Here is a 22,598-nt window from a genome sequence, read left to right as displayed (position 1 = left end):
GCCTGCTTTAGGCAAACTTTGGCAACCTATAAAGCACGGATTAGATGCGCTAAAGCTAAATTTTTAGAGGACTCTCTACTGTCGGCGGTGAATAAATCTCAGGCACTCTTTAAAATTGTTAAAGACCTATCGCGTCCTGCCTGTGTTGCAAACGAGGTCCCTGTATCTCAATTTCTGTGCGACTCGCTGGCACAGGCCTTCGAGGAGAAGATTGCTACTATTTTGAGCAATCTTGCCATTTCGTCAAGCTCAGGCACTCAGTTCTTGCCCACTCCTACCTTGGCATCTGTCATGGAGGGAGAGGTTGGTTTAGCATGCCTGAGTAGTTTCCCGGTTCCATCTTTCGAGGAATTTAGTGCGTTGGCTAACTGCGTCTCCTCGGGCTCGCCCCTTGATCCACTTCCTCACAAATTTTGGAAGCTATTTCGGGAAGAACTCTTCCCGCCATTATTTGCGATCTGCTGTCAATCCCTCAGGTCTGCACGAGTACGGGATTGCTGGAAGTTGGCAGTGGTGTCTCCACTTCTTAAGAAGGAAACTTTGGATCCTTCTTGCCCTGCCAATTACAGGCCCATTTCCCTTCTTCCTTTTCCAATCAAAATTTTGGAGAAATGGGCCACAAAACATCTTTCCAGCTATCTGGAGACCAACGCATGCCTGGATGTGGCCCAATTTGGATTTAGACCAGCCCATGGGACAGAGTCAGCACTGGTGACTGAGTTAGATGACCTCAGGACGCGCGCCGACCAAGGACGGGCAGCTTTTTTAGTGCTGCTCGACATGTCGGCCGCGTTCGATACGGTCAGCCACACGATCTTGATCAGGAGGCTGGAGGAAGTGGGGGTGACTGGTCTGGCCCTTGATTGGCTGGTGTCTTATCTGGATAACAGGCACCAGGTAGTGGCCCTGCCACCGTTTAAATCTACCATCAAAAGGGTTGGGCAGGGCGTGCCTCAGGGGTCAGCCATCAGCCCTATTCTTTTCAATCTTTACCTCCGCCCCCTGATCAAGTTGATAAAATCCTTTGGCATCACAGTCACCAACTATGCGGACGACACCCAACTTATCTTCTCGTTTGAGGGTAAGGAGGCGGTGTCACAAGAGGTCTTCCATCGTTGCATGATCTCTACGGCAGATTGGTTATGCCACAATTCAATAGTTCCAAAACGGAGGTTTTACATTGCTTAACAGACCGTACCCCCAGGCCCCTTCCATTGGACTTTTGGCCTCCCTCCTTTCAGGGTACTAGTGCATCGGCAGACTGTGTGTGGAATTTGGGAGTATTTTTTGGCTCCAATCTTCAATTGGATGTATCCGTTAATAAAACAGTAGCAACGTGTATGGCTCTGCTCCGCACACTTAGGAAGATCTTACCACTACTCCCAGTGCAGGCCAGACCAGAGGTAGTGCGGAGTACCATCTTGAGTAGGCTTGACTACTGTAACGCACTACTTCTGGGAGCTCCGGTGACTCTTGTGAGAAAACTACAGCGTGTGCAGAATTTTGCTGCTAAACTGGCCCTGTCACGCCGGCGTGCTGATTCTTCTATCAGTGCGCTCAGGGATCTTCACTGGCTGCCAGTCCTTCAGCGGATTGAATTTAAAGCTCTCTGCTTAGTTTTTAGGGCCCTTCATGAACAAGGTCCCATTCTTCTGCAGAATATGTTTTCGTGGTACACTCCACCTAGATCTCTCCGCTCTGCTACAGCATGTCTGGTGGTAGTCCCTACAATCCTGAGGACTCGGTTGGGAGGCCGGTCATTTAGGTTTTCAGCAGCAACTTTGTGGAACTCTTTACCGCTGGCCTTGAGGAGGGTGGGAGATCTTCCTTCTTTTAAGAAAGCTGTGAAAACACATCTTTCCCCAAGAGTGGCGTAAAATGTGGAGTTGGTTTGATAACATCGTGCAGGTTTTTCATCAAAAGTCTAAGCGCCAGGATGCCCGTTGGGTGACAGTCAATGCGCTATATAAGTATATCTATACATACATACATACATACACACACCAGGAATGTGGGCCTAGAGGACTGGCCCAGCATGTTACCTTCATATTGGTGTGTGTGTAGGTCCAGGCCAGAAGTGTACAGCCCCAAGGGGGTGCGTGGGTGGGTGCATATGACTCCCAGCAGCGTCCAGACATATGAGGGGTGGGTGCATATCACTACCAGCGTGTCCAGACATATGAGGGGTGGGTGCAGAGGACTCCCAGCAGCGTCCAGACATATGAGGGGTGGGTGCATATGACTCCCAGCAGCGTCCAGACCTATGAGGGGTGGGTGCATATCACTACCAGCAGTGGACAGACATATGAGGGGTGGGTGCATATCACTACCAGCAGTGTTCAGACATATGAGGGGTGGGTGCATATGACTCCCAGCAGCGTCCAGACCTATGAGGGGTGGGTGCATATCACTACCAGCAGTGGACAGACATATGAGGGGTGGGTGCATATCACTACCAGCAGTGTCCAGACATATGAGGGGTGGGTGCAGAGGACTCCCAGCAGTGGACAGACATATGCGGGGTGGGTGCATATCACTTCCAGCAGCCTCCAGACAAATGAAGGGTGGGTGCAGAGGACTCCCAGCAGCGTCCAGACATATGAGGGGTGGGTGCATATGTCTCCCAGCAGCGTCCAGACCTATGAGGGGTGGGTGCATATCACTACCAGCAGCGTCCAGACATATGAGGGGTGGGTGCCTATGACTCCCAGAAGCGTCCAGACCTATGAGGGGTGGGTGCATATCACTACCAGCAGCATCCAGACATATGAGGGGTGGGTGCAGAGGACTCCCAGCAGCGTCCAGACCTATGAGGGGTGGGTGCATATCACTACCAGCAGCGTCCAGACATATGAGGGGTGGGTGCAGAGGACGCCCAGCAGCGTCCAGACATATGAGGGGTGGGTGCATATGACTCCCAGCAGCGTCCAGACCTATGAGGGGTGGGTGCATATCACTACCAGCAGCGTCCAGACATATGAGGGGTGGGTGCATATCACTACGAGCAGTGGACAGACATATGAGGGGGGGGTGCATATGACTCCCAGCAGCATCCAGACCTATGAGGAGTGGGTGCATATCACTACCAGCAGCATCCAGATATATGAGGGGTGGGTGCAGAGGACTCCCAGCAGCATCCAGACATATGAGGGGTGGGTGCATATGACTCCCAACAGCGTCCAGACCTATGAGGGGTGGGTGCATATCACTACCAGCAGTGGACAGACATATGAGGGGTGGGAGCATATAACTACCATCAGTGTTCAGACATATGAGGGGTGGGTGCAGAGGACTCCCAGCAGTGGACAGACATATGCGGGGTGGGTGCATATCACTACCGGCAGCATCCAGACATATGAGGGGTGGGTGCAGAGGACTCCCAGCAGCGTTCAGACCTATGAGGGGTGGGTGCATAACACTACCAGCAGCGTCCAGACATATGAGGGGTGTGTGCAGAGGACTCCCAGCATTGTCCCACTCCCAGGAGGATGGATGTCTTTCACACACTGCATGACACACCACATGTGGGTGTGAGGACATATAACACATGCATACCCACCCATGGCGGATGCAGCACAATACACACCCAGATTTCATGCCAACAGACTGTATAGTCATGTAACTGCTTACAAAACTAAGATAGCCAAAGGGAACACACACTGTCACGCACATCCCAGGACTGATAGGAATGTCCAGGTGCTGGTCCAGCCACCAAGATGTTGTATCTCATGGAAAGAATAGGGTTCAATTCCACCAGATACAATGCCCACAATTGTGAGTCAGGTGCCCAAATACCCTGCATAACAAGTACCATTTGTGTGGTAGGCCGTGATTACACACATGCATAGTGCTGAAAAGGGCCAATTTGTCCCTGAAGGCATTCCTACATACCCAAAACACAAGTACAGTGACTAGCAAGGATGGCACAGACGATTCAGCAGGAGACATCGGTGAGCAGGCATGGTCATTGTTGAAGGGATCCCTCACCAACAAAGGAGATGTTGACACAGGTCAGCACAACAATTGTGCAACTGTTTGCAGGGAAGATGTCAGGTGCCACAGTGGAAGGAACACTCCTTGGGACAATGTATCCAAAGAAAAGGAACACACACTACCAATGATTCTTTGCAGAGACATTGTGATGGCACACAGATACCATGGTCCACCTCATGACCATCATACAAAAACATTTATCAGAACCCTAACACATTACCAGAACAACAACTCCAGGAGCCTCATCACCAACATCAAGTACCTGAAATGCAATAGTGTTGAAAGTAAAAGAAAAGGCTTTATTCAGCACACAAAAATAATAAATTAAGAAGAGACTATCTACAAAGGCCAATGGCCAGTCCTTTGTTATAGTCCAAGGGTGGACGTAGGGGACTGTGTCCACCCCTACCTTGCCTGCACAAAGTAACCTTAAGGTTTGTCGACCGGGGGGGGGGCATCATCTGTGGCAGGACCAGGCACCGCAGGGACAGGAGGGGGTTTGGTAGGTGTGGTGGGTGCAGGGCTGGACGTCTCCAAGACAGGGGGTGGGGCAGCGCCAAAGGTGGAGGTGAGCTCAGCGCTGCACACTGCTGCCAGGGCATCCAGAGTAACCCCCGCACCTGAAGAGAACCCAGGGCCAACGGAGGGGGGGGTGGCTGAGGGATGGGGTGCAGCGCTCTTAGGGGAGGGGGTGGACATGGGGGTGGACTCAACTCCCCTGCCCGGGGACTTCCTCACCCGCTTGCGGGGTGGTGTCACAGTGGGGGTGAGGGCCAGCTCACCCATGTAGAGCTCTTTGGGTGACAGTTTGGCAGGGGAGCTAAGGGGAGTGGTTTTGGAGGGACTGGGTTGTGAGGACTGCGGACTCTGACTGTGGCTGCGTGTCTGTCGTTTGCCCCAGACCCTGTGGGTGTGCCTACATCCCCCTGAGTGTGTGTGCCAGGAGGTGTGCGCTGTGCCTTACTTGGGGGTGTGCTGGATGTGTCTGTTGGGGTGCGTGCCCGTGACTGTCTGTGTGTGCGTTGGGCAGGCATGGGAGAGGTCAGTGTGGATGGGTCCGGGGTAGGTGGGGATGGAGTGACGCAGGAGAGAAACTGCTTCCGTCAGTGAAGAGTCCATGGACCGCAGAATCCTGCGTTGCTCAGACATCATTGATGATATGCCCTCCACGAACGACACCAACTGTGTGAGCAGTTTAGTGTGTCCAGGGAGGACATGCAGCACTGATGCCTGATCAACCTGCAACTGGCGCAGTGTGTCCACAGACTCTCCACTGAGGGCAGCAGGGGTGACAGGGGCAGGGGGTGCGGTGCCTGGTCCGAAGGAGATACGGTGGGACCCTGCACGGACAGAAGGGACGGGAGCAACTGGGAGGGCAGAGATGTCAATGGAGGAGGCGGGTACAGATGGTGGGATGCTGCCAGTTGTTGGGGCATCCTCCGCCTCCTCAGGGAGTTCAGCCTCTGACCCGTCGGCATCGTAGATGCTCTCGCCTCCAGACAGGTCCTCCGACTGACTCCCCTCGCTCTCCGTGCCACTGGCTCCTGCTGACTCCACAGCACTGGTGGCACTGTCGCTGGGTCCCTCCCCAAGGTCCATGCAGGTGTTTCCCTTGCTTGCGGATGATGATGCTGTGGGCAAGGGAAGAAACCAAAATGCATCAGTCACCTGTATACATCTGACACATGAGCACAAGAACAATTGGTCACAGTGCATATCAGTCAATGCATCATGAGTAACAGCTAGCCTACTCCGCACATATGTAAGCCCTGTACTGCCCAGTTGTTAGACCCACCATGCCACTTTGACACCAGGAAAATACATACACAAAAGTCCACAACTGGAATGAGAAATACACTGAGAAGCTAGTGTCTGTGAACCGGTGAGCACAGCAATACAATGAAGTCATGACACCTCTTGTTTAGCCTGAAAGAAACAGCAGTGATGCACTCAAGGTAAACTAACACACCTCAATACTCAAGGTGTCACCACACTCAGAGACCTGTAAGTCCTTTGGAACACAAAACGAACACATGTTGGTACCTTGGGACTCACAATACTTTACACAATCTACATGTTTTGAATGTGCCAATTGGCCATTTCGTGAAAAGAACACTCATGTGGCTGCATGCAATATGTCGCACAAGGCAGTGCACATAAAAGTACATGTACACTGTCATTGAAGAAGCTGGCACCTTTTCTGAGAAGCCACTGTTAGAAATAAATGGTGTTGCAGAAAGTACATATACATGGGCCCACGGAGGTCTTGATGTCTTGAGACTCGTTAGTTTGTATCACCAACAACAAAGGAGTCTCACAAAATCAAGACCACTGTGGGAACATGTACATGGAGAATCTGCAACACCATTTAATTTGAACAGTGGCTTCTTTGAATATGTGCCAGTGTGTTCCATGAGAGTTGAAATGTCGTTTGGTGTGCGCTTCCTTGGTAGACTTTTTTCATGCAGGCACATCAGTGTACTTAACACAAATCATCCAATTTCCACATTTAAAACATGAACAAATGTTGACAAGTGCTGTGAGTGCCAAGGTACAATTTTGTAAGAGTAACAACTTTAATTATGTCAGTTGTCACCAGGCCATCCGTCACCTGCTTACACAGTTGGCTACACATATGACCTACTGCCTGTCATCTGGAGTGGCACACATGTCCACACCCAGGACAATGCATAAGCTAATGGGCCTGCAATTGGCTGGTAAACAAAAACCAGCTGTACTGTGGGGACACCCTCATGGCAAGCCAGAATGTACACACAGATGTCAGCACACAATGTCCAAAATGCGTTGCATCAGAACCACACACAGGTGCAAAAAATGTATGCTCAGGATTCATGTTGGTAAAATAATGACACAGGCTGCAAAGCACGAACATTGAGCACTGGCCACCATCACAGGGGCACTGCACAGTGTATTTTTGTACAGGCAATTCTCACACACAAGTCAGACCTGGCAATGAAAAATCAGGGTTGCACATGGATGCCTCTCCCGCACCCCCCCCCCCCCCCAATACCTGAGTCAATGTGATTGATACAGATCAAAAACTGACACCTCTTATTCTGGGTTACAAAAACTGTGCTTGAAAAATAGCTTCATTTACACAACATCACCTCGTGGGGCTGCAAACACATATTTGTGACAAACAACCATCAACAGATTGTTGTGAATAGCCACACAGGCACTGCCCAGCGTGAGTATACACAAGCAAAATGGTGTATCCCTGTCCAGTGGACACAGGTAGCACACATTAGCAAAATACAAACAAGGCCAGGGAACAATGCCACAGAGGCAGACCTATGCAGAACACACAGAGAAAGTGCACAGTGTTGGATGAAACACATGATTAGGAGGCCAGGGTGTCTCAGGGGACTGTAGTGGGCACACTGCTCCGTGGTCCTGGAATGAGCTGACTGTACCATGTTCAACCGTCATGGCACTATGCATATCTCACACTCATGCACATCATGTCTGAGGCCACAACATTGGTCATGCATGCTGCAAGGGTGTCCAGTTGAAAGCTCACACTCCTATGTGGAGAATCAGCATCGTTGACAACAACTATGGACCCCCAACATAGTGAACAGGTCATGGCACAGGCAAGGTACCAACACAAGTCACAGACCACCCTCCCACATGATGCAGAAAGCAATGTGCACTTAGATTTACTGGCACCCTAGATGACCATGTGCAAATGTGATTACACACAGACCAGGGGACACATGTCAAGGAGGGGAAGGGATGAAAAAGAGCAACAGGTGACATTGGGGAACAGAAAATTCACTGCACATATCAACTCTGGGAGTGTATCCAGGCTACAGAGCACTTACAAAAGCCTGCGACACATAACACAACAAACAGCCATGTACCTACCCCCTCCTTGCTGCAGTCTCTCCTGTAACTGCCTATCGAGGTCTGGGAAGACCACCGCCAGGACACTTCTCATTTGGGGGGTCAGCCGTCGGCGTCCGCCGTGGGGGCGAGGACTGTCGAGTCCCAGCTGGACCCGGGCGATCCGCCGGGTCCAGCACCGGATGTCCTGCCACCTCTTGCGCACCTGTGGCAGCTGGCGACGACGCTCCCCCTCAGATCTCACAGCCCTGACGATGTGGTTCCAAATCTCCCCCTTCTCGTAGGCAGTTACCTGTCAGGATGACAAAGTGACACACCATCAATACACCTGCTCCATGTCCCCGAGACACACATTTGAACCTCTTAGAAATGTTGAACAGGGCATAGGATGGAGACAGGAATTACATCATACACAATAAGAAATTGGCCTGTGTGCAAGCCCCAATGCACTACATGGCATTGAAAGTCAACCGGTTGGCATGAAGGTTGCGACACACTCACTGATCATGCCACACACTGTGCAGCACATGCAACAGCAGGCTGTTGGCCAGCACGTGCCAAGCAGTCACATGTCCCACTCCACTGATGCACCCTCAGCATACTAGACATACACACCCAAGCACAGATCACTCGCCTGTCATTGACAACAGCAGATACAACCCTCACTCTGCATATGTGCCACTTGCCAGTGGGGTGTCACAGGTGTCATGCTAGCTATGCAAGTCAGACACATAGCACGGCTTACTTGTCACATCAGATGGGTAGATATATTGCCACCTCCATGCAGCTGTGGCGCAACACTTCACATAGACACTCACCCACATGTAAAGGAAGATTCACACACATCAATGTCCATGAGGTCGTACACATCATTTGGACACTCTCACCACAGGTCCACTCAACTCATACACATCTGTGGGTACAGTCACCTGTCACACCAGGGGGAGCACTGAATCACCTCAGGACAATAGGAAAAAAAACACCAAGGATTTCACTGGCTCAATGTGTCATGCACTATGCAGTGAAAGTCACAGTAAGCACAATGCAAGTGAGGAGTGCACACAGGAACTACATCAGACTCTGCATGAGAGACATCAGGATGTCCCCCACCCTGAGACCCACTCTAAACAACATAGCATGTCTGTCCCACCTGGACACAATATTGACAGTCACACAACAGGTGCCTCGGCTCACCTGCTCCCCTGGTCTCCCATACAGGCTGGTGTACTGTGGGAGGAGGGCGTCCAACAAGGCCTGATTCTTCTCCTGGGTGAATGGCTGGGCCCTCTCCACAGTACAAGACATGGTTCAGAAGAAGCAGAGACAGCATCAATGTTGTCGACTGGAAAGTTGTGCAGGCAAGTTCCCTCTCATGGGTTCTGGCTGCCTTATATCTGTCTTGCTGAGGGGCATTCATTTAGAGGAGTACATAGTGATTGGTCAGACTCATTAGCATCCTACGTTTACTCCAATCCCTTTAAACATACACCAATGACTTTAAACAAACACCAATGACAGCATTCGCATCGTTCAAATTTTGAGCGTCATGTCAAGTCAACAACCACTTTGCAACATTGTATTTTGTGGCCAACTGATTGTTCCAGGACACATGATCGACACTTTCCAACTGAAAACTCTGTCTCCATGACAACCAGCATGCATTTAGGGCCTAATACTTGTCCCTTATGTGTCCCCTATGTAATTTTTAAATCCACACACAGGTACGGTGCGTTTCACACATACCCCTATGGCACAAGTACAATGGTGAAACAAAGCGTACACACGCGATGATAGCGGGTGTATGGTGCATTTCACACGTACCCCTACGGCACAAGTACAATGGTGAAACGAAGCGTACACACACGATGATAGCGGGTGTACGGTGCGTTTCACACGTACCCCTACGGCACAAGTACAATGGTGAAACGAAGCGTACACACGCGATGATAGCGGGTGTACGGTGCGTTTCACACGTACCCCTACGGCACCAGTTGTACAGTGCGTTTGACAGGTACGTGTACTACTAGTGCGTACACGTACATGTACGCACTAGTAGTACACGTACCCGTAGGTGTACTACCTTATTATCCAAACGGGTATGCACTAGTAGTACCCGTACATGTACTACTAGTGTGTTCAGGTACGTGTACTACCTTAGTACACGTACGTGTACGCACTAGTAGTACATGTACCCGTACGTGTACTACTAGTGCGTACAGGTATGTGTACTACCTTAGTACACGTACGTGTACGCACTAGAAGTACACGTACCCGTATGTGTACTACTAGTACGTACACGTACGTGTACTAAGGTAGTACACGTACGGGTACGTTTACTAGCACTGTACTACTAGTGCATGCACCGTACGTGTACTACAGTGCGTACCCGTACGTGTATGCACTGTACTAATAGTGCGTACCCTTACGTGTAGTAAGGTAGTACACGTACGGGTATGCACTAGTAGTACACGTACCTGTACTACTAGTGTGTACAGGTACGTGTACTACCTTAGTACACGTACGGGTATGCACTAATAGTGCACGTACCCGTACGTTTACTACTAGTGCATACACGTACGTGTACGCACTGTACCACTAGTGCATGCACCGTACGTGTACTACTGGTGCGTACCCGTATGTGTACTAAGGTAGTACACATACGGGTACACACTAGTAGTACACGTACCCGTACATGTACTACTAGTGCGTACAGGTACGTCTACTACCTTAGTACACGTACGTGTATGCACTAGTAGCATACGTACCCGTACCCGTACGTGTACTACTAGTGCGTACAGGTACGTGTACTACCTTAGTACACGAACGGGTACGCACTAGTAGTACACGTACCTGTATGTGTCCTACTAGTGTGCACACGTACGTGTACTAAGGTAGTACACGTACGGCAACGTGTACTACTAGTGCGTACACGTACGTGTACGCACTGTACTACTAGTGCATGCACCGTACGTGTACTACTGGTGCGTACCCGTACGTGTACTAAGGTAGTACACGTACGGGTACGTGTACTACTAGTGCGTACACGTACGTGTACGCACTGTACTACTAGTGCATGCACCGTACGTGTACTACTGGTGCGTACCCGTATGTGTACTAAGGTAGTACACGTATGGGTATGCACTAGTAGTACACGTACGGTGCATGCACTAGTAGTACAGTGCATACCCATACGTGTACTACCTTGGTACACGTACGGGTACGCGCTAGTAGTACACGTACGGTGCATGCACTAGTAGTACAGTGCGAACCCGTACGTGTACTACCTTAGTACACATACGGGTACGCACTAGTAGTATACGTACAGTGCATGCACTAGTAGTACAGTGCGTACCCGTACGTGTACTACCTTAGTACACGTACGGGTACGCACTAGTAGTACACGTACGGTGCATGCACTAGTAGTACAGTGCATACCCGTACGTGTACTCATTTCACACGCTTACAATGGTAATACAGGCGTACACATGACAGGAATGGTGGGCTATGAGTCGCACATGGATGTCCATCAAGTACTTGTCATTGCATACTTACATGTGCAGGCCCTAGGTGTGTTAGCCAGTGATATTGCACAGGTCATCTCATCTAGTTGCACAATTGATGTGTGATGAGCTGTGGACACATATCATGTGTGATGGGGCACTATGTGGCACACATCACCTTGCCACTTGCCACATGTGTGTCTGTAGTCCAACTGTGTCATGCACAGCAGCAGTGGGATGGCACAGTAATCAACACCCGCACCTGTCTCCTGATGCCAGGGACAGGGACACTCTATCAACTGACATATCTCTATCACCATGCCCCTTTGGGACTATGTCAGGTGTGTGTCATGTGTTCCCATGAGCTTAATGTCAGTGTCCCGTCAACTGCATCTGCTGTTGGTGCATCCAACATGGGTCTGTGTGGAGATGGGCATGGAGCACGTCTACGCACACCATGCCACATGTGGATTCCCACGGCTGTAGGGTCTGTGTCTGTGTGCATCGTGCATCATATTTTCCCAGTCAGACATCTGTGCGTTGTCTCAATGGCTGTGTTTTTTAGTTGTCATGTGTACCCCTTCATCGCAATGTGTTTGATATGTACATGACATTCCATGTGACCTGTGCGTGTGCCTTGCAGTCAGCTGTCTGGATGAGATGACATCCTTCCAATGCAGCTATGTGGATGTGTGTCACTTTGGTGATATCTCTGGCTGTTCACTCAGACTGGCCCCCAGCTCATTTCAGGGCATGTCATGTAGACTTGACAATCAACAGGTGTATCTGGCTTTTTGTAGGAGTGCCAGCAAGCTTGCATATGTGTCCTGGATGTATTGCACACACCCGACTCCATAGTTACCTGATGTGTATTAGCAGTGTAGCATGTGCTATGTTCATTGACATTGATGTTGGCCGACTCTCAATCTTCATTCATCCAAACAATGTCTTTCAGGGCACCACCTGTCCCAAGACTAATGCCAGACTTGGGTGCCATGAGGGAACATACGTGCATCCGACGTTACAGATTCACTCAACAGTTGATTGAGGACTTGACCGACAGGCTGGCACCACACCTCCAACCGTGAAACAGGTATCCTACTGCACTGACCCCAAAGATGAAGGTGATGGCAGCCCTACATTTTTTTGCCACAGGTACGTTTCAATTCACCATAGCTGATGTTGGTGGCATGTCACAGACAATGTTCAGCCGTGTCCTGTGTGATGTTTTAGCAGCCATGTTGGAGCACCTTGATGAATTCATCACATTTCCTACTCCTGAGGAGTTGACAGATGTCAAGGGTGATTTCTATGCCCTGGGAGGGATGCCCCATGTCATTGGGTCCAGTGATGGTACAAATGTGGCTTTGGTACCACCACAGACACAGGAACAAGCCTATCGCAATAGAAAACATTACCACTCGATAAATGCCCTTGTGGTGTGTCTTGCTAACATGCTGATTTCCCATGTCTGTGCACGTTTTCCAGGATCAGCACACGATGCCTACATCATGAGGCATAGCAGGGTGCCACAAATGATGCTGCGGCTGCACAGCAAACGAGCATGTCTTGTTGGTGGGTGTACTCTGTTTGTCCTGTGTGTTGCAGTATCTTTGGCTCTTACGGCATCTCCTGACCCTGTTTTTTTATATGGTGTTTCCATGTAGGGGACTCTGGATATCCCAACATGCCATGGCTAATGACACCTCTCCGCAACCCAAGAACAGCTGCAGATCACAGGTACAACGATGCACACGGGCAGACCAGGCGAGTGATTGAGAGGACGTTTGGCCTCCTGAAGAGCCGATTCCGGTGCCTGGACAAGACAGGCGGGTCCCTCCCTTATGCCCCGGAGAAGGTCTACCGAATCTTCCTCGTGTGCTGCATGCTGCACAACATGGCAGTTGAGAAGGCAGTGCCACTCATCCTGGATCCGGATGAGCAGGAACAACCACCTGTGGAGGATCAAGGGCTTGCTCACGAGGCTAGTGATGAGGAGGAGGAGGAGGAGGATATCCGGAGTCAGCTCATACGCAACTTCTTCTCATAATGGTGAGTCACTGGGTATGAGTGTGCAAGCTTGTAGCATTGAGTGGCATGTGTTGCAATGTGTGTGTCCAGCTGACTGAATGCAAAGTGACTTGGATGTGTGTTCTGATGTGTCACTAGAGTGATGATGTCATGCCACACAGTTTTGCGGAGAGACATTTTTTGAAATTTGCATGTGTCAAACATTGTTCATGTTTGGTAAATGTCCATATGTGCGGTGAGAATTGTTTTAGGTGACTTCTTGTGTGTCTGTCATTCCCAAGTATTTAGCTCCTGTTGTCTGCTCGTGTCATCGTTGTCCTCCTGCTATTCCTCATGAGGATTGCAACGTGTGCTGAATCAGCGTTCCATGCACGGACATGTGGAAAGGTCAGTCTTGGTAAGGTTAGCAGCAAGGTTTTTTGTGGTGGTATGGGTTTGGAATGTGTGGGGACTGCTTCTGTGCATGTTGTGGTACCATGCATACATGTCTTCTCACCATGGAGCATATAACATGTAGCATCACTCCCATGACATGATAGTCACCCTTCTTGACAGTAATCTGTAGTGGAGTGTGGCATCTGATGAAGGCATCAATGTGTGTAAACCGTGCCTCTGAAACATTGCAGATGCTACGGGTGGACATAGTGGGGGACATCACAACAACAGGCTCCATGGAGAATTGCAGCCTCTCCGTGTGCAGCAGGATGTGTTTGGCTCATCCCCTTAACTTGTGTGCCAGTTCATTGGGATTGACATCATCTGTGTTGTGAAGGGGGTGCCCAGCATATGTCCCACATGTTCTGTCAACTGACCTGTGAGTCTGTTAACATGGATGCAAATCCCTTTGTGTGTGTATGTGGAATAAAGGTGTTCAGCACAATCCAAAGTGCCTCATCTCTGTCACTGCAGCTCTCTTGACAGTTTGCATGCGTCATCTATGGCATAATTGTCAAAGATTGAGCATCTGTGTGTATGTGTACTTTGGCAAGATGCATGCAGTGCTTTATGTCTAATGATCTCTATTGTGCCTGAAGTACCTTGTTGGGTATGTATTTGTGCAGCTTGCTCCCCACAACGGGACTAGAACGTCTGCTGATGGTGTGTCTCCTTTGCGCATCTCCGCATTTTGTTGCCTGATCCAGTGGCTGTAATTTATGGTGATTGTTCATACATTTTCTCATAGTGACCCATGAGTGACCTGACACTCCTTCCTTTACATACACCTGTTGCACTGTGCCTTTCAGACCTTGTCTGTGTGTGCTATTTTTCGCCTAATTTCTAACCCCTTCCGCCTGCTGCTGCCTCACCTGCGGCACCGCCCCACCAAGTGCCCTGATTCTGCAACCCCCAGGCATCCGAAATGCTCTGCCCTTCCCCCTCCACCCATTCGAAATGCAGGCAGCAGCTTTTCTGTGCCACTGTAGCCCCAGCGCCGTGCAAAAGGCAGGTACGTATGCGCCTGCAACATGCACAGTGCACGACCCTCTAGTCTTTGCATGACCCACGTCACACAACAGGCTCATGCTGCAGCCACTCCCTAAGCAATGTCATCGTGACAATCATCCTCCTGCTATCAGGCAACCCCTAAGCACACACACGACACCTTCGCATGCTGAGTGTGCTACTCTAACTGCCTACACAGCACTGCCCAGCCTACAAGACCCTGTCAGAACAACCAGGTAATGTGCCTCCTACTCCACACTCGCTCCGTCCACCAGCACGCTATTGGACTCTGTTACCTCCTCAACACGACAGCCCCACACATCACCTTCATGACAGTAACCTGGACAAAAGCATCCTCAGCACATGACGTCTTCATTGCCATCTCACACGGATACAAGACCACCCGCAGGGACGGCAACAACAGTCCCGGGGGATGAATTGCTATTTATTCACAAGTACACCCTCAGACTCACAAATCCGGGTTTGCAGCAACTCCATGGCAACCCTCAGTGTAACACTCCTCTACAGATCTGCAGGACTACATCCACTATTCCACTAAGCCATCAACACGTACATCTGCACGCACGCCCTAACCTCCACGGGCTACATGTGGCTGTGTGCCAGTAACTTCTTGCTGGAGGGGAACAACACCACCATCCATCATTGGCCCATCAACATTTGACTCCACGTCTCCGACAAGCAACACACTGTGATGAGTACAGGTCCCAGCTAGGCCCGCAGAATACAAGGGTTCGCTCTCCTGTAACAAAAGCTAGAAGGAAGTTGGCACGGAAACTGCAAATACAAAGACAGAGTTGATTAACCCTTAAGGGTGGTCCTACAACCTACACAACACTCTTCAGTATTGCATAGAGTAGCAAAAAGAACTTGCGTACGTGGTCCCCTTTTATACACAACAGAGGGGCTCATAAGTGGGTGGATACAACATAGAGCAAAATTCATTACCATTTATGGACATTTTCGATACAGGATCAATATGTGGGCGGAGTTAACAATTTCCTGAGCCCGCGAAAACATGGTCAAACAAGGACTAACTGATAACAGATGTGGTCAAGTCTGGACATGCGCCAGACGGACAAAGGAGCTATTTATAGGCTGTTACTAGGCAGATTACAAGAGCAACTAGCGAAAAGGTAGGACTCTTCTCGTGCAAAACACGTGAAGACAAGACAATACAAAATGGAGTCCGGACATTAGTCAACATAAGACAAGAAACATGCTTTAACTGGAGAGAATTCATGTCTTTAGTGAATGCTTAATCACATCGCTGTTTTAGTTTTCAACAGACGACCCTTTCAGCATTCACTGAAGACATTCGGCTTATTAGGATAATCATCATATATGTCAATTTTCATCATCTCTTCCAGCTCTTTGTTTAAATGTTTTTGATAGGTGACATTGGCAATAGCTTTCTTATCAGGAATACAGAATGACACACATAAGGAACAGAGTAAAGGACCACACTGAACACGGATGCAACAGGAAAACAGAACTGCTACAATAATACAGAGACCAGGTAAAACTTTCCATCCCCATGTAGTGATCAATGCCCAAAACCATCCAGAAAAGGTCCAAGTGCCATTTTCTGTATGGATTTCAGCTGCGATTTTATGCAATTTATTAATAGCGTTATAGACTGATGGCGTGTGGTCAGGAATGAATACACAACAACTACTTCCGATAATTCTACATGCTCCACCTCTGTCAGCTAACATAACATCTAATACCATACGATTCTGTAACGCAACAATTCTAGTGATTTGTAATTCTTCCGTAAGATTCCCAAGAGCAACAGCAGCCTGATTCGTTACATCCTCTACAACTCTTGTTAATCTTCGAACCTTCCTACTATTGAGGGCAGCTCCAACAAAGAAAAACAATCCTAAGTTAAAATCAACATACTGCTGTAAGCTAGTGTCAGTTTGGTCAACATCATTAATAGATAAAGTACGTTTATACCTATTTACAGTCACATTGTTCAATAACTTCAAATCTTTATGATAGGATGCAGGCGCTAAAAATACAGGGGGTAATAAGAACGCTACATAACATACTCCGGACCAGCCGGCTGGTAAGCGATAATAACCCTTATTCCCACATACGAAGTATGTATTATGGGAAGCTAAGAAAGTACTATTATTTAATCCATCTATATTCAACACAATAATACAGTCACTAACACCAACAGGAATATGACCCACACTCTGAACACACAGGTCCGCTTGAGCTTGTGCCACTTGAATCACAAATTGTTCATTTCCAGCAGTGTCTCTGGTGTTTGTGAAGATGTAGGGGATTGATTCATTATCCGGTCGATATTCTTCCCTTTCCCATATTGTCCCATTCGCTTGTGGATAGCCTTCTTTATCTTGATGACATTCCCTATTAAGTCTAAAAAGTAGTCGTCCCACTGTAGGTTTCCGTGTGACAAAAAGCAAAGTGTACCATGCTCTACAAGAGCCATTATGAGAGAAAGGAAGAGGTATAAACGGCGTTCCTCCTTTCTTCTGATGAGCTGGCATCATACCACATATCCAACAGTTCGTAGCATTTGTAGCAACATGGGTATGATGCAACATCTGGATGAAAGTATTATTCAAATAAGACTGACGATGCTTCAATTCTTGATACGGAAGGGTATAAAAGTAGTGCTCCTCAGGCACTGGAGTAGTCAAAACAAGCAACTCACGGGCAGGAGTCACATCCTCAACAAACCACGTGGTTGTACCAATAATGGCTACAATGATAATAAAGCTTGTCGCACAAAAAATCTTCTTCTCCATTTTATGGTAAAAATCAATATTTTCCTGAAACTAAAAGGTTGTCAGAACTCTTCCCCTTAGGCAGCCGTTGATTTCTTCACCAGCGTGCCAAGAGGGGTGTCACTACACTAATGCAGGGCTGATCCCCCTCTTGCCTCATTGGCTCTCCGTTTCACTAACCAAAGGGCCGTTCTGACAACGTCCTGATACAGAAAGAAATTACTTCCTCGGCCTGAGATGATATCTTCCTCCTCCAGGAATCGCTTGGTCCGGGAAGAGCTCCTCAGTGTCGTTCGGTTCCACAGCACGGCCTTTCTCTGCAGTCAGGATTTCTCGATGGTCGGTCAATACAGCAGGCTCCACTAATCCAGGCGGCACTTTGCGACAGTGCAAGGAGTGGATCCAGTTCTTCCGATTGGAGACTCGCACAGCTGTCCTCGTCGCGAGCAAGACTTGCTCAGGACCAAGCCATCTCGGCTCCAGACTGTTCGTCCTTTCAAACACCTTGATCATAACATGGTCTCCAGGCCGGAGGTTATGTCCTTCACCTGTGGACCGATCAGGGAGCACTTCTCGAACCTGTTGATGAATAGAAACCAAATTATCCGTCAACTGTGTCAGATAATCATTCATCATTACACAAGGTACATCATACACTGACTTCGGTTTCGGTAGACCCCAAATATTCATTGGGCGTCCAAACACAATCTCATAGGGTGTGAGACCGGTCCGAGAATGCGGTATCGATCTAATTGACAATAATGCCAGCGGTAAAGCGTCTTGCCAAGTCAAAGAAGTCGAAGCTTGGATCTTAGCGATCTTAAGCTTCAAAGTACCGTTATATTTCTCAACCAATCCCGCAGACTGAGGGTGAAACACTGCATGAAATTTCTGGGTAATTCCCAGTCCTTTCAGGACATACTTGATAACGTCTGCTATAAAATGAGGTCCGTTATCACTCCACAACAATCTACAAACACCATATCGAGGGAAGAACTCCTTCAATAGCATCTTGGCTGTAGTCATTGCAGTATTGTCTTTCGTAGGGTATGCCTCAACCCATTTGCTGAAGGCACAAACCACTACTAGAACATACTTCAGATTGTTACAGCGCTCAAGCTGAATGTAATCCATCTGCAAAACCTCAAAGGGTGCAGTGGGTGTTGCAAATCCTCCTGCTGGAGTTCGTGTACCCTTTCCTGGGTTGTACCTCAGGCAAATCATGCAGGTCTGCACTACCCTCTTTGCCGTACTAGCGATCTCCGGATGCTCCCAAACTCTTGTGAGTAATTTGACAATTGCGGAAGCTCCGACATGCGCTAGTCCATGTGCCATCTGAACCATAGGTTGTACGAAAGCTGTGGGTAACTTCCATTTATCCATCTGCTTACTTCTCCAACACCCTCCATCATCTAATTCTCCATCATTGGACTATTGCTCCCGTTCCTTATCGGAAGCGGTCCTCTGTATCTCCAGCACTTCTCTCCTAGCATCGTGCCATCTTTCTGCCTGTGACTTCACAACATACATTGTAGTAGAGCCAGCCTGCATCGCAGTCTCTCGTGCCACCCGGTCTGCCAAAGCATTCCCTTCTCCAATTTTATCAACCACCTTTTTATGGGCACTACATTTAACTATAGCAATCTTCTTTGGATATGTTAATGCAGTCAAAAGGTTGTGAACTAACTCCCCGTACATTATCTGTGCTCCATGTGACGTTAGAAATCCTCTCTCCTTCCAGAGTAGGTCAAAATCGTGCGCTACTCCAAAGGCATAGCGGCTATCTGTATAAACATTCACACACACTCCGGCACTGAGCTCACATGCTCGTGTTAATGCTATCAGTTCCGCTGCTTGAGCTGATTTCTGCGGTATGCGTGCAGTCTCCACTATTGTTTGTAATGTGGTAATTGCATATGCTGCTGAAGTCGTACCATCTGGTAGCTTCAGGCATGATCCGTCCACCCACAGTTCTCCATCTACATCTGTAAAGGGCGTACCCTGGAGATCAATACGACCCTTTGTCTATTCCTCAGTCACAAGAATACAGTCATGTGCTTTTTGTGCTTCAGACTGAGTTTCCGGAAACGGCAACAATGTGGCTGGATTTAACGTTGCACACCTCTTTAACGTAATATGAGGAGCCAAAAGCGTCAACTCATATCCCGTTAAACGGGCACTGGTCAAATGCTGCGTCTTTGTCTGATTAAGCAGGGCATCAACAGCATGGGGGACTAATACCAACAGCTTATGAGATAACACAATTCCTTCACTTTGGCGTATTGACACAGCTGTCGCCGCAACCGAGCGAAAACAACCAGGCAATGCTCGGGCAACAGGATCAAGTACCGCCGAAAAATATGCACAAGGGCGCTGCTTGTCGCCGTGCATCTGCACTAAAACTGATAATGCACATCCATCTTTCTCATGTACATACAATGTAAAGGGCTTCGTATAATCAGGGGTCCCTAACACTGGTGCTGAGGAAAGGGCTTGTCGCAATTGCTGAAAGGCAATTTCACACTCATTTGACCAGGGAAGAGGAATTGGGGTATCTTTTGTCAAAAGTGCTAACAATGGCATAGCTATGTGTGAGAACCCCAATATCCATTGCCTACAGAAAGAGGCAAGACCCAAAAATGCACGCACATCCTTCTGTGTGGAAGGTACTGGCGTATCCAAAATTGCTTGAATACGATCTGGTGTGAGTGCACGCCCCTCCTTAGACAAAAGGTGACCCAAATAAGTCACCTTTGGTCTACAGAATTGCAATTTCTTCCTTGACACTTTGTGATTGTGGGACGCCAAAAAGGAAAGCAAGGATAACGTACACTTATCAAACAACTCAGGAGTGTCAGCCGCCAACAAGATGTCGTCGACATATTGTATAAGGGTGACACCATCAGGCAGAACAAAGGAATCCAATTGTCGTTTCAATGCTTGACTGTAAATACTAGGACTCTCTGTATAACCCTGAGGGACTCTACAAAATCTATAAGACCTATTATTCAAAGTAAAGCCGAAGAGGTACCGGCTATCAGGATGAATAGGAATCGAAAAGAAAGCATTTTTCAAATCGATAACTGAAAATGTGGTCGCCGTTGGTGGGACCAGAGTAAGTAACGTCGCGATATCAGAAACCACTGGATACTGAGGTATCACTATCTTATTCACTTCCCTTAAGTCAATAATAAAACGATAAACCCTAGTATCGGTATCTTTCTTCAAAATGGGTAAAATAGGACTGTTGCAGACGTTGTAGGGAACTTCCTCCACTACTCCCACCTTAATCAAATCCTGCACAATCTGTATGAGTGCCTCCTCCCCCTCCTGGGAAATACGATACTGAGGGAGGCGTGGTAACACCGCACCCTCCTGGACACTAATGTGGACAGGCGGAATCACCATCTGTCCCACATCAGTATCCGAAGTGGCCCACAAAGTACGAGGGGGAGAAGCTAATACAGCATCCTCTGCAACCACACACATCCGTTCTGCCATAGGGTGATTATCATTTAATATCACACGTACTCCAGTAGGGGAGCAGCGGATCGTAGCTCTGAAGTGCTTAAGCATATCAAGACCCATAATGTTGTCAGGCGTGTTCGGGGCAAGCAAAAACGGACAAGGTGCAGAAAGTTGTTCAACACGAAATGCAAGGGGTCGGGATAGAGGGCTTCGAGAGAGTGTACCATCAAACCCTACCGATGTAACTATTAAGCCAGATGGGGGAGCCCTCGGAACCAATTGTTTAGACAGCGCACTGCGAGTAGCTCCTGTATCAACTAGGAACTGATCAGTAGAACCCAGAACATTTGCTGAAACATAAGGACCCCTCTGATCAACCGGCACTTCAACTGATTCCAACCCCCACCCAACGCAATCCTACGCATGCTGCTTATCATGGTACCCAGAACGGTCATTCCCAGACATTTGATACTGATTTTGCCGATCAAATACATTAGGTCTATCTCGTTGCTGCACGTTAGGCTCAAAACGAACACGATCATTGGAATTCCCTCTGAAATTCGAAAAGCCCCCTCTACCTCTCGACGGTCCCTGACCACGTCCCTGACGGGGTTCATATAGTACCGGACAATCCCTGGCCCAATGACCCAGCTGTTTACAATACGCACATTGATTTCTATTAACATCCGACCAACCCATGCAAGACCTGGGCAAGATGGCCGCGGACAGGCTGAGCTGAGCAGTCGCTGTTCCATACCTCTCCCGGTGGTAATAATCTAGCGCCCTGAGACATGTACTGGTGATGGAAATGCCCCCCCCCCAAAGGCTATGATCAGTCTCTGGCACGCAACCCTACTTGCGCCGACTCGAATTTCTCCAGAAACGTGGAAGTTACCTGCGATACTTAAACGGAGCTGGCTGAAGGTAGCCTTCAAGAGGGCCTGGAGGAAGTGGGAGAGCACGCGGAGAACGTTGAGTATTCTGACACTGCCACTGACAGTGCTTGGCAATCAGTTCTACAAGATGCCCCCGCGCTCTGCCAAGACGGACAAAATGAAGGAGAAACAGGAGAAGCATAAGGAAGTACATCAGCTCGAGAATACTCCTATGGAACCAGCTAAGGTGACGCCGCCAGCCCCAAAGGATCTAGGAGCAATTCGGAAGACAGCGGCAGTAGCGCAAAGGCTTAGGAAAGCTGAGTCACGGAGGGGGGAAAAAGCGGCTGTAAATACCCCCACGGGCCCAACTGACCGAGTAGATGGAGCCACCGATCTGAAGATGACAAGATTAGTGCGGCAGCAGGAGGATGGAGTTGAGAAAAAGTTGGGGCAAGGAAGGGGCGAGGAAAAAAGCAGAGCGACTACCCTTAGACAACCTACCTTATCGGAAGTCTTCTCCATTCAATCCGCTGTGAGTCGCAACGAAACCGGCGGAGAGGAAACCAGCGGCAGCCTCAGCTCCGGTCTCAGCGTCCTCGAGGACGCGGAAAGCACGTCAAACACGGACGCTCAGG

The sequence above is a fragment of the Triturus cristatus genome, chromosome 9, assembly GCF_964204655.1.
Source record: "Triturus cristatus chromosome 9, aTriCri1.1, whole genome shotgun sequence".
Lineage (NCBI taxonomy): Eukaryota > Metazoa > Chordata > Amphibia > Caudata > Salamandridae > Triturus > Triturus cristatus.
The sequence above is the reverse complement of the archived record's forward strand: the minus strand, read 5'-3'. Positions refer to the sequence as shown.